Raw genomic sequence first — 13,379 nt, 5'->3', positions numbered from 1 at the left:
TTTGTCCCCAGGCTTCCTGGGGCTGAGTAAATCTGCTGTGAGAAGCGGTTTGTTATCACTAATTTTTGTCCCAGTTAAAGTGAAAACAGGGCAGACCTAGTGAGGAAAAGGCTTATAAATTCTTGCCCATGGGGAAAGGATAGTGCCCTAAAGAGAGCCTTATAGACATCTAGGGAATGGATATCTTGTATACATTGATCCCAACACCTGTGCCACTTTGGATACAGGCTATAGATCTTTATTTAATCAGCATCTGAAGAGAGTAGTCAATTATTAGCCCAAAGACTGAATTGCTGCTAGCTGTGAGGATCCCCAGACTTTTGTTTGCTGACAAAGCTTTTAAGCATTGTGAAAAATGACAGCCTCTTAGTTCTTTTCCAAGCCCCTCTTAGTGCTTGCCAAGCCACCCAGCAGCAGCTTGCTCAGCAGAATGAAGAGCCCTAAGGCCACCACGAAATCTAGTCAGTTGACACTCAACAACATGCACCATTGACTGATGGAGGCCACAGTGACTAAGTGGGTCATCGCACAGACCCCCTGCGTAGAAGTTGGCTGTGCATATTCCTTGGCCAGTTTGGAACCTGTTCAACTGAGTCCAAAGGTGACATGGCATGTCAAATTCTGGCAGTTGAATGGTTGGATCAGTGGTAAGGAAACCATTCCATAAGTCTTTTGCAGACCACTCATTGCGCCATGAGGCTGCTGCTGCTAGATTCCGATCTGGTAGTTGAGACCACAGTGGACACCTCGACCTTAGTCGTACTCTGGGGTGAGTGAAAAGCTCTGAAAAATCCAGATGACAGACTTCATGTTTTGGCCACACTACAGCGACTGAGAAATCTCTGAAAGAAGATCAGAAAGGAATACAAGTAGTAAAGTATAGTATTGTAAATGTTATGTTGAAATCTTGCATTTAAATATATGTAACAACAAAGAAGGGGCGGGGGGAGTTAGCATAGGGGCTAATAGTTTTACTACTTAATAGAGCTGCTTAAAATTTCATAAGTATTTCAAATACAACTTACAATGTTTTGTGTGGACTAAATGTCTACTAAGAAATTATACTGTATTTTCTCTTTGGGTCTGTCTTCATTCACTGCACTGTTAATTTGGGCTCTTGCCCAACCCTCCCCACCACTACTACCACCCAGAATGACTTAGACTTGGAGGTGATTTAAAGCCAGGATAGCTTACTTAATTGGGGAGGGAGGATTAGAGCCTGAGCTCTACTTTAACTTGGGCTAGAATTTACCTGTTTGCAGTAAGGATGTAGCAAAATCACTTGAATGATAATCTTCCATTGCCATGATTTCCCCTATAATGTATTGGGAAATAATCCTAGAATACGTTGGCACAAAGAACCATGGAATATGCCCTCAGCCACACATGGAATAGTGCTGAGACAGCAAGGATGCAGGGTAGGGGCTTAGGTAACATGGGTAGGGGCTTTGCTATAGGAATGCTTGCAGCTGGGCTAGCATGTTCAGATCTGAGGGCCAATCACCCAGCTTAAACTGTGGAGTGAAGACTCCTGAAGCCATACACTGGCTACCTCAATAGCACCAAGGAAAGATTTAACTACCAGCTCAGTAGGTGCAGAATAACTGTTGAATATACTTTTGGTAGACTAAAGGGACGCTGGCGATGTTTACTCATTAGATTGGATCCCTGTGAGGAAAAACATCCTGATGGTGATAGCTACCTGTCCTGCATAGTATGGGTGAAGTGAAGGGGGAAAAGCTGCTGCTAGGCTGGAGGTGAAGCACCTGTCTGCTGACTTTGAACAGCCAAACATAAGGCCATTATAAGAGTTCAACCGGCAGGTATGTGGTTCAGGGAGACTTAATGGGCAGACTCTGTTCTGTGCTGGACCATTCTTTGAGCATGGGGTCTTGGGTGCTGTTAGCAATTGTGTAGTGCTTGCTATACATGTATAAATATTAGATTTTGTGTTTTACTAAAGCTGTGAATTATGTGGTACTGCTATACATTTACAAGTACTGTGCACTTTGAGTACCACTATGCATTCTGCAATGTGTCGTGAACTAATAACGATGATATTCTCCAAACCTAGAAATTTGATTGACAAAAAGTGCAGAAAACAGGCAATGCAATATAAATGTTTAGTAATAATGGAATGGAACTTTAAAATTGGAAAAGCAGCATCTCCCTTCATCTTTTCCTGCTGGAATTCCTGGGCCTTTCTCCTATCTGCTTTTTTCTTCTCCAAGCTGTCTGCCATGTTGGCCATCCAGGCCCTTTGTTCATGGTCTGATGCAGCAACTGATTTGCAGGATCTCACTGAACATTTCCTCCCTACTCCTTTTTTTTGTTTTCCTCATTAGGGTCAGGCATTCTGTGGAGGTGGCATCACTCAAGGCTGCAACAGCAGCAGCTGATTAAAAACAGATATATCATTGGATTTACAGTCACAATGGAAAGAGAAAAATAAGTTTCAAAACAACCTTCCTGTATTCCCATAAAAATGTTAATTAAAAGACATGCTTATTGACACTTCAGCTGTGGAGTGCATCTGCACAGCACTGCTCTCCAGCCCCATCCACAGTATGGCCCACCAGAGTGCGATGAGGAGTTGGGGATAAGGAATTTTGGTTGCAGGAAAAATAAAGTTTTGGTCCCTATTCCAAGGGTATGAATGTAGCGTAATGGCACTGAATATTGGCACCATTTTCCACAGGCAGTGATGTTTTTAGCTGATATCTCACTCCTGAGAGTAACAAAGGGACAAAGAGCATGTTTGCTACTGGCATCCCGAAGCTCCCTGGGCCCCTATGCCATTAACCTGTTTACTACAATGATGCCAGTTGAACTAATCATGGAGTGCCATGGGAAACAATCCTACTGTGAAGGAAGAAATAAGGCCACCATCCCTAGAAACCTCCAGGAGACGATTGCAGAGTATCTCCATGAAAGTTTCACTGAGCTCTCTGAGAATGCTACAAGGGATATGTATATAAACACACTGCTACATGTGCACCTCTCCCTCCCACCAAGAGGGGAATGAAAAGCAGATACTAACTCTACCTCTCTTCGTTGTACTGCTACTTTTTCTCAGACATGTAAAACAATGAAAAGTCGATACCTGTGTCTTGTTAACTTGAGGATGGGCTGGGCACCACCTTTTATATGTAAACACTGTAAGGAAAAATGTACACATGCACTTACCCAAGTCTCTTTCCCTTCATTGTGCTTGTTGATGCTCAGCTGGCAGGACTGGCTAGACTTTGGTGGAGTCTCAAACAGATAAAGGCTCATGACATGACAGAACCACCCCCTGTCACATCTGCTCCCTCCTCATTGCTCGTAGCAGGGGTCTCTGTCTTGGGCTCCTCCACGGTACCATGGTGGTTTGTGAGGTAATGGTGGGGTCTGCAGCTCAGCACCAGATCGATTTCTGGCCTTGTAAGTATGCCTGGTATAGTTCCTTCACTTTCACGTGGCACTGCTATTCATTCCTGTCATACCTCTTTTTCTGCATACCTCTGTGCAATCTTTTCATAGATGTCCACAGCTATGCTTGCACAATCTCTTCTCCTTACAGGCCCAGAAGATCCAATACCTCCTGTCCACTCCAGGCAGGAGCGTGTCTAGTGTGGGGAGCTGACATGGTTGGTTGGGCAGTTAGCGTCTCTCTTTTGTTGTGTATAAGTGTGCTTACCAAGGTGGGCAATCAGGAAACGGCATTTCAAAAATATGCCCGTGTTGGGAAGTTTTGTCCTAAATGTATGTTCAGTGATGTTAATGGTAGTGTTTAAGTTTGAATTAATGTGTTTGCTATAATGATTAGTATAAAATGAGTTAATTATAGAACAGAAATCAATGGAGTCCATGATTCAAGATGGTGTTGTGCCCAGGGGCGGCAGGTTTGTAGAAATTTTGGTGGTGCCCAGAACGCCCAGAGCCTGCTCCCACAAACTCTGCCCCCACACCTGCCTAAGGCTCTGGGAGGGAGTTTGGGGATGGGAGGGGGTGCAGGCTCTGGGAGGGAGTTTGGGGGCAGGAGCCGGAGGGGGCGGTGTGGGAAGGGGAAGAGGTGCAAGCTCTGGAAGGGAGTTTGGGGGCAGGAGGGGGTGTTTGGGAAAGGGGATGCAGGCTCTGGGAGGGAGTTTGGGGGTATGAGCCGGAGGGGGTGTGTGTGAAGGGGGGGAGGTGCACGCTCTGGGAGGGAATTTGGGGGCAGGAGGGGATGTGTGGGAAAGGGGAGAGGGTGCAGGCTCGGGGAGAGGGTAGGGGGGTACGGCGCTTACCTGGGGCTCGTAGGCAGGGTGAGCCAGGAGGTCTCCGCGCACTGCTACTCCCAGGCACTGCCCCCAGAGCTTCCTATTGGCTGCAGGGGCGTGAGCAGCACGCGTAGACTCAGACCCACCCCGCCCAGTAGCCGCAGGGAGGGGCCATCAGCCACGTGGAGCAAGCAGGCAGGAAGCCGCTCAGCTCCACTGGTGAGTGGGGGCCCTAGGCTGTTTTAAATCGCCCGGGGGATGCATGGGGGGGAGCACCTGGGGGGCAGAAGGCAGGGCCGAGGGAGAAACCCAGCCTCAAACATTGCTGGAGTCGAGCCCTGGTCCAGGAATATTCCTGGTGACCAGGCACCACGGGCCCATAGAACTCACCCCTATTGTTGTGCCATAATGACAACTCGGACTCCATGTTTCTCCTTTTTGTCAGAACTTTCGAACCTTTTCAAACTAGTGGCGGGAAAAGAACAATGGCCTCTTAGGAGGCAGTTAGAACCAGCTCAGACTGCTAGGTTCGCACCATTGAGTCTATAAAAAGGGCTGGGTGTCTGAGCATTCTTGCTGTCCATCAGAGTGGCAGCCAGCTATCATGTTGATTTGCGCGGACGTCGAGGATCTCCTCAGTGACTCTGGACCCACACCATCAGCCCAGAAGACATCACTTATCATCACTCACCAACTGTAACACCTACCTATATCCTGATTCCAGTGACATCTTTATCTTCAATCCTAGTTCTGGTAGAGCTTCGCCAAAGGTCCTGTGCTCCTCCCTCCCATAGCCCAAGTCTGGCTGCAAAGCTTGGTTTGAGGTCCAGGATTCGGATCCAACGCTCTCAAGCTACAATGAGATACATCACCATCAGCTGTTTTGTCTTACCTGACGTTGTCTCCTCTGGCTCAATACAGTATTGGGGTGGTTTGTGTTTTCCTTTTGTTTAGTTTAAATATAGCCAAGGTTAAGGGTTGTATGGGTCTCCGGGCTTCACGTCCAGTTGGGGGCAGCCACACTTGCATTTGTGTTGGGTTATTTATTCCTTAATCTTTAACTGTTTTTGAAGCATCCACATCTGTCTTTTACATCACACATGAGAGGGAGGTGGGTGGACTGACAAACTGTTTCCACAGGTGATCAGATACTGTATGCCAACTCAAGTTCCTGTCCCTGTTGGCTAGGTTGAACGTTAACACAGGGGGCTTCAAAGGAATGGGGGATGGCCTCCAGTCTCCATGACCCCTGGGCAATGGAGTTTACAATTGTGACCAGAGCAGTCACTGTCGCAGGGAATGGGGTATTGTGGGACACTGGAGCTCCTGGAGGACACAAGTCATACAGTGCCTACACTTGCACTGTATTGACCTCAGTAAATTGACCGTGGTTCCATGTCATCTGGGGAGGTGACTTTACTGTGTTGCCATAACAGGGAGCTTACCTAAGCCAGACACAAATTTGAGTGTAGACATATGCAGAAATAGATCAATGTAAGATGACTCACATCAACCTAATTGAAAAATGTAGACCAGGCCTAGGTGCTGTGTTACTGCTACCTCTGCATAGTTACTGAGCAGAAGCGTTTTGGTTCATTAAGCACCCTACCAGCTTTGCTATCCTTTGAATTCTGCCTTATACCTCATTTTGTTATATCAGTTAATTAGACCTAATTTTATTTTTGATTAACAAGGAAAGATGTGTAATGGTACAGGGGTTTTGTACTGTAAGAAGTAGGATACAGATGATTCTGTGCAGTTTGGGAAATTCAGTGCTGAAGACAACAGTTTGCCACGACTTAGTGCAAAAGTACTGTTTTAAAACCTGTGTAGCCTTGATCATATTTACAACGTGAAAGTACCCTAGTACTTTAGATACTTGAGATATTGCTAGGCATATTTTTCATTCAGAATGCTTTTGCATAATCTTTCACTAAAGAGTCTAAGATGTTCAAACTTTGAAAGAAAAATTAATTGTAACAGCTGTGTGACACATTAGCCACCTGGAATCTATTAATGTGACTTGTCTTCCAAAAACTAGACTGAAGTTATAAATTCATTCTAAACAGCAAACAAAACTTCACTAGCTAAAAAAAGAGAGGCTCTTTAATTAAAAAAACATCATTTCATCCCATGCATTCTTTGATATGACCAAGTTAGTATGGCCTAATCAAGCAGCTGACATCCTTGAGAGCCTCAGTGTTACGGAAACCATTCTGCTTTTATCTCAGTTTTCTTATTATTCTGAGAACATAATGTAATAAAATCTCATTCCATGGGCAAGTTACCAATAGAAAGGTAAGGGAGGTGTCATTTAATTAGTAAAAATTTACAAAATCAATTTCAGTGGTGTCACCCTCTGCAGTGTGGCAGGGGGTACTCACTGCTCCTTCCCAGCTCCTTCCCAGTTGGTATAAATTTTGATAATACAGTCATCAGAATGGGTCAAATTGGGTATCATTTGAAAGCCTTTTCTCCCATGAACACAGTGGTACAAAACATGACAAACGTAGAGCAATTGTGTAGATTTATATTTATTTAAAAATTAACATTTTTAAAAATTATACTTTAACACAGGGATACATTGATCTTTAGTAATTTTAGGAAAGTTAGCCTGGACATTTGGGACTGAAAATATTTATTCATCAAAGTCATGATCAGTGTTGTCTCCATATAAGGCATCACTGCTAGAAACATTGTCACACAGATTTTCATCTGCGCAGCACTCATGCATCTCCATACAAGGCAGGCGGCTGGCCAAATATTTGCAGCTTGGTGAGCATATAGACTGCACACAAGCGTTTGATTAGCTAAAGAACTGATTTGAGAGTGCATGGTATTTCACACGTAACTGGTGTGATCAGTCAATCCTCCAAGACCCATCCAGGCCTGAGAGGGGAGGGTAGTTTTGGATGCACTCAATCATCCCAAAGTCATTCTATTGCTTGATAATTTGCACTCTTGTTAGCAGGTATAAATGCACCCCTTGTCAGTGGAAATTTGTCTGATTCCTGGAAAACATCCACCAATGTAATTCTGCAAGTGTCATAATGTTGGTCTTCAACTGGTAAACTCAGTATATGATCACCTCCAATGCATTTATGACCTCATCAGTGACTGTCTCAGCTGAATCAAATGTCTTCCAGTAAAATAATTTGGTCTTTCCAACCAGCCTTCCAATAGTATCACTTCTTGGTGTGGAAATCTGGTATTGTGGTGTCTTTTAATGGTTTGAGTGACAGGAACACATCTCTGATGGGTATACAGTGATTGGATCTGATCGCTGTGTGGGGCGATGAGTCCGTGCTTTCAGAGCTGCGATCGAAAAAACGGAATGTGAAGATCTACGAGAAGATCTCAAAAGCCATGACTGAGAGAGGATACAGCTGGGATGCAACGCAGTGCCGCGTGAAAATCAAGGAGCTGAGACAAGGGTACCAGAAGACCAAAGAGTCAAACGGACGCTCCGGATCCCAGCCCCAGACATGCCGTTTCTATGAGGCACTGCATTCCATTCTAGGTGCGGCCGTCACCAATGCCCCACCACTGTCCGTGACTCTGACGATGGGGTATTGTCGATGGCCGCTTCCTTGGAGAGGTTCACGGATGGGGAAGATGAGGAAGGAGATGAGGAGGACGAGGCAGTCGACAGTGCTTTCAACGCTGATTTCCCCGACAGCCAGGATCTCTTCATCACCCTCACGGAGATCCCCTACCAACCCTTCCAAGGCGGTAACCCGGACCGTGAATCATGGGAAACATCAGTAGGTAAGTGTTTTAAACATTTATTTTTAACAGAATAGGAATGGTATCTTAACAATGGGTTTTTCATGATTAGTTTGCCCTAGGCGCTTTAGTTTTTAGTCCTTGCCAGTGCAGCTACTGGAAAATTCTGTCAATATGTCCGGGGATAGAGCAGAAATCCTCCTGAGACATCTCCACGAAGCTCTCCTGGAGGTATTGTAAAAGCCTTTGCATCAGGTTCCTGGGGAGAGCGGCCTTATTGCGTCATCCATGGTAGGAAACTTTTCCGCGCCAGGCTAGCAGCAAGTACTCTGGGATCATTGCCTCGCAAAGCATGGTGGCATACGGCCCTGGTGTTTGCTGGCATTCGCACAGCATGCGGTCTTTCTCTGTCTCCGAAATCCTCATCAGAGTGATATCACTCATAGTGACCTGCTTTGAATTAGGGGAATGTTAGTATTGGGACTGATTGCCTATTCTGTTACATAACTGTAACCGGCGGTTTACAGCCATGCGGTGGAGGCGGGACAGGGGCAGCATGCAGGGATCTTTCCCGGGGACAGCCGCGAGGGGGTTGGGACAGGGGCAGAGTTCATGCTGGCCGGATTGCCGGAACTGGCCAATGCTAGGAGCATTGCTTGGAATGTGAAAGGAGGGCACTGCTATAAATTAAGCTTTAAGCAGCCAAAAGTCTACGGCTTACCATGTCTGCCTGCTAGCCAAATTCCGTTGTCCGGCCCCGCTTGTGTGATCTGTACAGCAAGACCCCAGGCACTCAATGGGAAGGCCGAAAATTTGACCTTGTACTGAGTGCGCATGTGATAGGTACTGTGCATGGTCTTGTTCACAGAGAGACTATATTCATTGTTCGCAAAACTGTATCTTTGTGAGGAATTCGCTCCCTTTTTCCCATCCCACAGCTGCGAGTGTCTCCCGAGCTACCCTGGCATCCCCCTCCCAGAGCCTGGCGCAGATCAGGCGATGAAAGAGAAGAACACGGGACAAGATGTTCTCAGAACTTATGGGCTGCTCCCGAGCCGAGGCGGCACAGCAGACCCAGTGGAGGGAGAACATGTCGCAATACCAGTGATCACACAGCGAACGGGAGGACAAGTGGCAGCAGGAAGACCAGCAGGCGACTCAAATGCTGCTTGGACTAATGAGGGAGAAAACAGACACGCTCCGCCTTGTAGATGTTCTGCAGGACCGGAGGCAGGAGGACAGAGCCTCGCTGCATTCTATCTCTAACCGCCCTCCCCCGCCACAAAGTCCCATCCCCCCCTCACCCAAAGTCCCAAGAAGGAGGGGCAGCAGAGGCCGTGAAAACAGTCACTCCACCCCTGCAGACTGCTCAAGTAGCAGAAGGCTCTCATTCCCAAAGATTTGATAAGTCCTTTCCTTCACTCCAAAAGCACCTCACCCAAGCCCCCGTCCCAGTTTCATCCCCTAACTGTGTAGTTGTTAGTAATTAACAGAAATGTATTTTTTATTGTTTCCTTCATGTTCTTTTAGAGGAGAGTGTGTTTGAAGGGGGGGAAGGGGTTGGTAATTGGAGAGGACAGTCACCTTTACTAGGGTACAGACACAGGGGCAGGTTCAGCAGAAGGTCACACACACATTGCAGTCACTAGACACCCTGGTCAGTCTGGGAGGTGGTTTTCATGTTCGGGGGGGGGGGGGGGGGCTATGAGACTTTGTGGTGGGGGAGGGCGGTTACAGATCTTATGCAGCGGTCCTTAGCCTGAATGACAGAGCCACGTAGCAGGAGATCTGTAACCGCCCTCCCCCGCCACAAAGTCACATAGCCCCCACACACAGAGTCCCAAAAAGGAGGGGTGGCAGGCTCCGTTGAAACAACCAGTCCACCACTGCGGACCGCTCTAGGAGCAGGAGCCAGTCATTCCTCGAGTTTAGAAACATCTTTTCCATCACTACACCCACTCCCCACCACAGTCTGCGTCCCAGTTTCAACACTTTACCACGAAACGCTTAATAAAGAAAACAGTGTTAATGAACAAAGTTTCATTTATTTTATTTTTAAAGGTGTGTTGGAAGGGGGTTGGTAACTGGAGATGATAGTCAACATTAACTGGGTAAAGAAATGGGGGCAGGTTCAGTTCTGTTTAAACAAACTTAATAGTCACAGGTTACCCTGCTCACTCTGGAACCTAGCTTTCAAAGCTTCCCGGATGCACAGCGCATCCCGCTGGGCGTAACACTGGTCTACAATTTTTGAGATGTCGTCTGCTTCAGAGATAAAATGTGCTATTTATTATGTATTTTGATGTATTGAATTCAAATATGACAATTAAAACAACAGATTGGCTACTGTTTCTAAGATATTTAAGTTTTTACATTTTATGTCTATGTATATTGTGTAGATAGTAGAGTTTTAATCATAAATTGTAAACCTAAGTCTTTTCATGTGTTTATGGTTGCTTTACATGATAATATTTCACCTGTCCTGTTTATGTAACACTTTAAAAATCAGCAGAAGGGTTATAGCAATAAAATTTATTATGAAACAAAAGGCAAAAAAAATATTATGTACATCGTTTAGTCCTATTCAGTGTCTACTCGGTGCTTCTTGGCTTGTCTCTTGTATTCATTAAATGGAGCATCTCTTGTCACTGTCCAGCAATAGTCTGCAAGCATTGATGGGCTCCATTTGCCCTGATAGTGTTTCTCCATTGTTGCAATGTCCTGGTGAAATCGCTTGCCGTGCTCGTCGCTCACTACTCCGCGGTTCGGTGGAAAAAAATCTAGATGAGAGTGCAAAAAATGTATCTTTAGTGACATGTTGCAACCAAGGCTTTTGTATGCCTTGAGGAGGTTTTCCACCAACAACCTGTAGTTGTCTGCCTTGTTGTTTCCGAGAAAATTTAGTGCCACTAACTGGAAGGCTTTCCATGCCGTCTTTTCCTTGCCACGCAGTGCATGGTCAAATGCATCATCTCGAAGAAGTTCACGAATCTGAGGACCAACAAAGACACCTTCTTTTATCTTAGCTTCACTTAACCTTGGAAATTTTCCACGGAGGTACTTGAAAGCTGCTTGTGTTTTGTCAATGGCCTTGATAAAGTTCTTTATCAGACCCAGCTTGATGTGTAAGGGTGGTAACAAAATCTTCCTTGATTCAACAAGTGGTGGATATTGAACACTTTTCCTCCCAGGCTTCAATGACTGTCGGAGTGGCCAATCTTTCTTGATGTAGTGGGACTCTCTTGCACTACTATCCCATTCGCAGAGAAAACAGCAGTACTTTGTGTATCCAGTCTGCAAACCAAGCAAGAGTGCAACAACCTTCAAATCGCCACAAAGCTGCCACTGATGTTGGTCATAGTTTATGCACCTCAAAAGTTGTTTCATGTTGTCATAGGTTTCCTTCATATGGACTGCATGACCAACTGGAATTGATGGCAAAACATTGCCATTATGCAGTAAAACAGCTTTAAGACTCGTCTTTGATGAATCAATGAACAGTCTCCACTCATCTGGATCGTGAACGATGTTGAGGGCTGCCATCACACCATCGATGTTGTTGCAGGCTACAAGATCACCTTCCATGAAGAAGAATGGGACAAGATCCTTTTGACAGTCACGGAACATGGAAACCCTAACATCACCTGCCAGGCGATTCCACTGCTGTAGTCTGGAGCCCAACAGCTCTGCCTTACTCTTGGGTAGTTCCAAATTCCTGACAAGGTCATTCAGTTCACCTTGTGGTATGAGGTGTGGTTCAGAGGAGGAGGATGGGAGAAAATGTGGGTCCTGTGACATTGATGGTTCAGGACCAGAAGTTTCATCCTCTTCCTCGTCTGACTCAAGTGAGAATGAATCTGGTGCATCAGGAACCGGCAGTCCTTCTCCACGGGGTACTGGGTGTATAGCTAATGGAATGTTTGGATAATGCACAATCCACTTTTTCTTCTTTGACACACCTTTCCGAACTGAAGGCACCATGCAGAAGTAACAATTGCTGGTATGATCTGTTGGCTCTCTCCAAATCATTGGCACTGCAAAAGGCATAGATTTCCTTTTCCTGTTCAACCACTGGCGAAGATTTGTTGCACAAGTGTTGCAACATATGTGTGGGGCCCACCTCTTGTCCCGATCTCCAACTTTGCAGCCAAAAAAAAGGTGATAGGCTTTCTTAACCATAGTGGTTATACTGCACTTTTGTGATGCAACAGTCACTTCACCACAAACATAGCAGAAGTTATCTGCACTGTTCACACAAGTACGAGGCATCTCTGCTCACTTTGGCTAAACAGAAATGTGTCCCTTTGCAAAATCAAACACTGACAAATAAGAGAGCACGACACTGAATGATTTCTAGAGCTGATATAGGGCAATTTGTTCAGCAGAGTGATGTAAGCTTCGTTATGATTGCATCATCCATGACTTCTAGGAATAACATGATGCAATTCATATCATGTGTGACGCAATACCAGCTTCAGATTGCATCATTCATTGTTTTGCCTAAAAAGCAAGTACTGTCCAAACCCAGTCATAGATTTATTTATAGATCCAGTCAAAGATGTATTTTAGTCATTTCTGATTTAAATTGAGATCCTTTCCCTTTATAACTCCCTTATCCTCCGCCATTCCCAAGTCATAGGTCGTATATACTGACCCAATAGCATATCTTGAAAACTAGAGCCAATCAACAATTTTAAGCATCATTTTCGTTCTCAGTGATCCTGAATTAGTAAAGTTTGACTACATTTATTTCAGAAGCATTTTGGCTGTAGAGCAGTGTAATCAGCAGCCAGGCGATTTGCCTCAACCTCCCATCCCGCCATAAACGTCTCCCCCTTGCTCTCACAGAGACTGTGGAGCACACAGCATGCTGCAATAACAATGGGGATATTGGTTTCGCTGAGATCAGAGCGAGTCAGTAAGCTTCTCCATCTCCCCTTCAGACGTCCAAAAGCACACTCTACCACCATTCTGCACTTGCTCAGCCGGTAGTTGAAGAGTTCTTTTTCACTGTCCAGGGCGCCTGTATAGGGCTTCATGAGCCAGGGCATGAGCAAGTAGGCTGGGTCCCCGAGGATCACTATAGGCATTTCCACATCCCCAACAGTTATTTTGTGGTCCGGGAAGTAAATACCTTCCTGCAGCCGTCTAAACAGACCAGAGTTCCTGAAAACGCAAGCATCATGAACCTTGCCCGGCTATCTGACGTTGATGTTGGTAAAACGTCCCCTATGGTCCACCAGTGCTTGCAGCACCATTGAAAAGTAGCCCTTTCGGTTAATGTACTGGCTGGCCTGGCCTGCTCCGGTCCCAGGATAGGGATGTGAGTTCCATCTATAGCCCCACCGCAGTTTGGGAATCCCATCGCAGCGAAGCCATCTATGATGACCTGCACGTTTCCTAGGGTCACTA

At 45.7% G+C, this 13,379-nt stretch overlaps 1 long non-coding RNA gene across 1 annotated transcript in view; it reads right to left on the bottom strand.

Moving 5' to 3' along the window:
- Positions 1-705: 705 nt before the first annotated feature.
- The window catches only part of LOC135974433 (uncharacterized), a 32,917-nt gene continuing 20,243 nt past the window's right edge, over positions 706-13,379 (bottom strand). The window contains exons 5-6 of the long non-coding RNA XR_010591703.1: positions 4,949-5,094; positions 706-842 (exon numbers count right to left, since the gene is read on the bottom strand). This is a non-coding gene — a long non-coding RNA (uncharacterized LOC135974433). The remainder of the gene's footprint in view (positions 843-4,948; positions 5,095-13,379) is intronic.

The sequence above is a fragment of the Chrysemys picta genome, chromosome 1 (assembly GCF_011386835.1).
Source record: "Chrysemys picta bellii isolate R12L10 chromosome 1, ASM1138683v2, whole genome shotgun sequence".
NCBI lineage: Eukaryota > Metazoa > Chordata > Testudines > Emydidae > Chrysemys > Chrysemys picta.
Note: the sequence above shows the minus strand (reverse complement) of the source record. Positions and strands in the feature narration are given on the sequence as shown.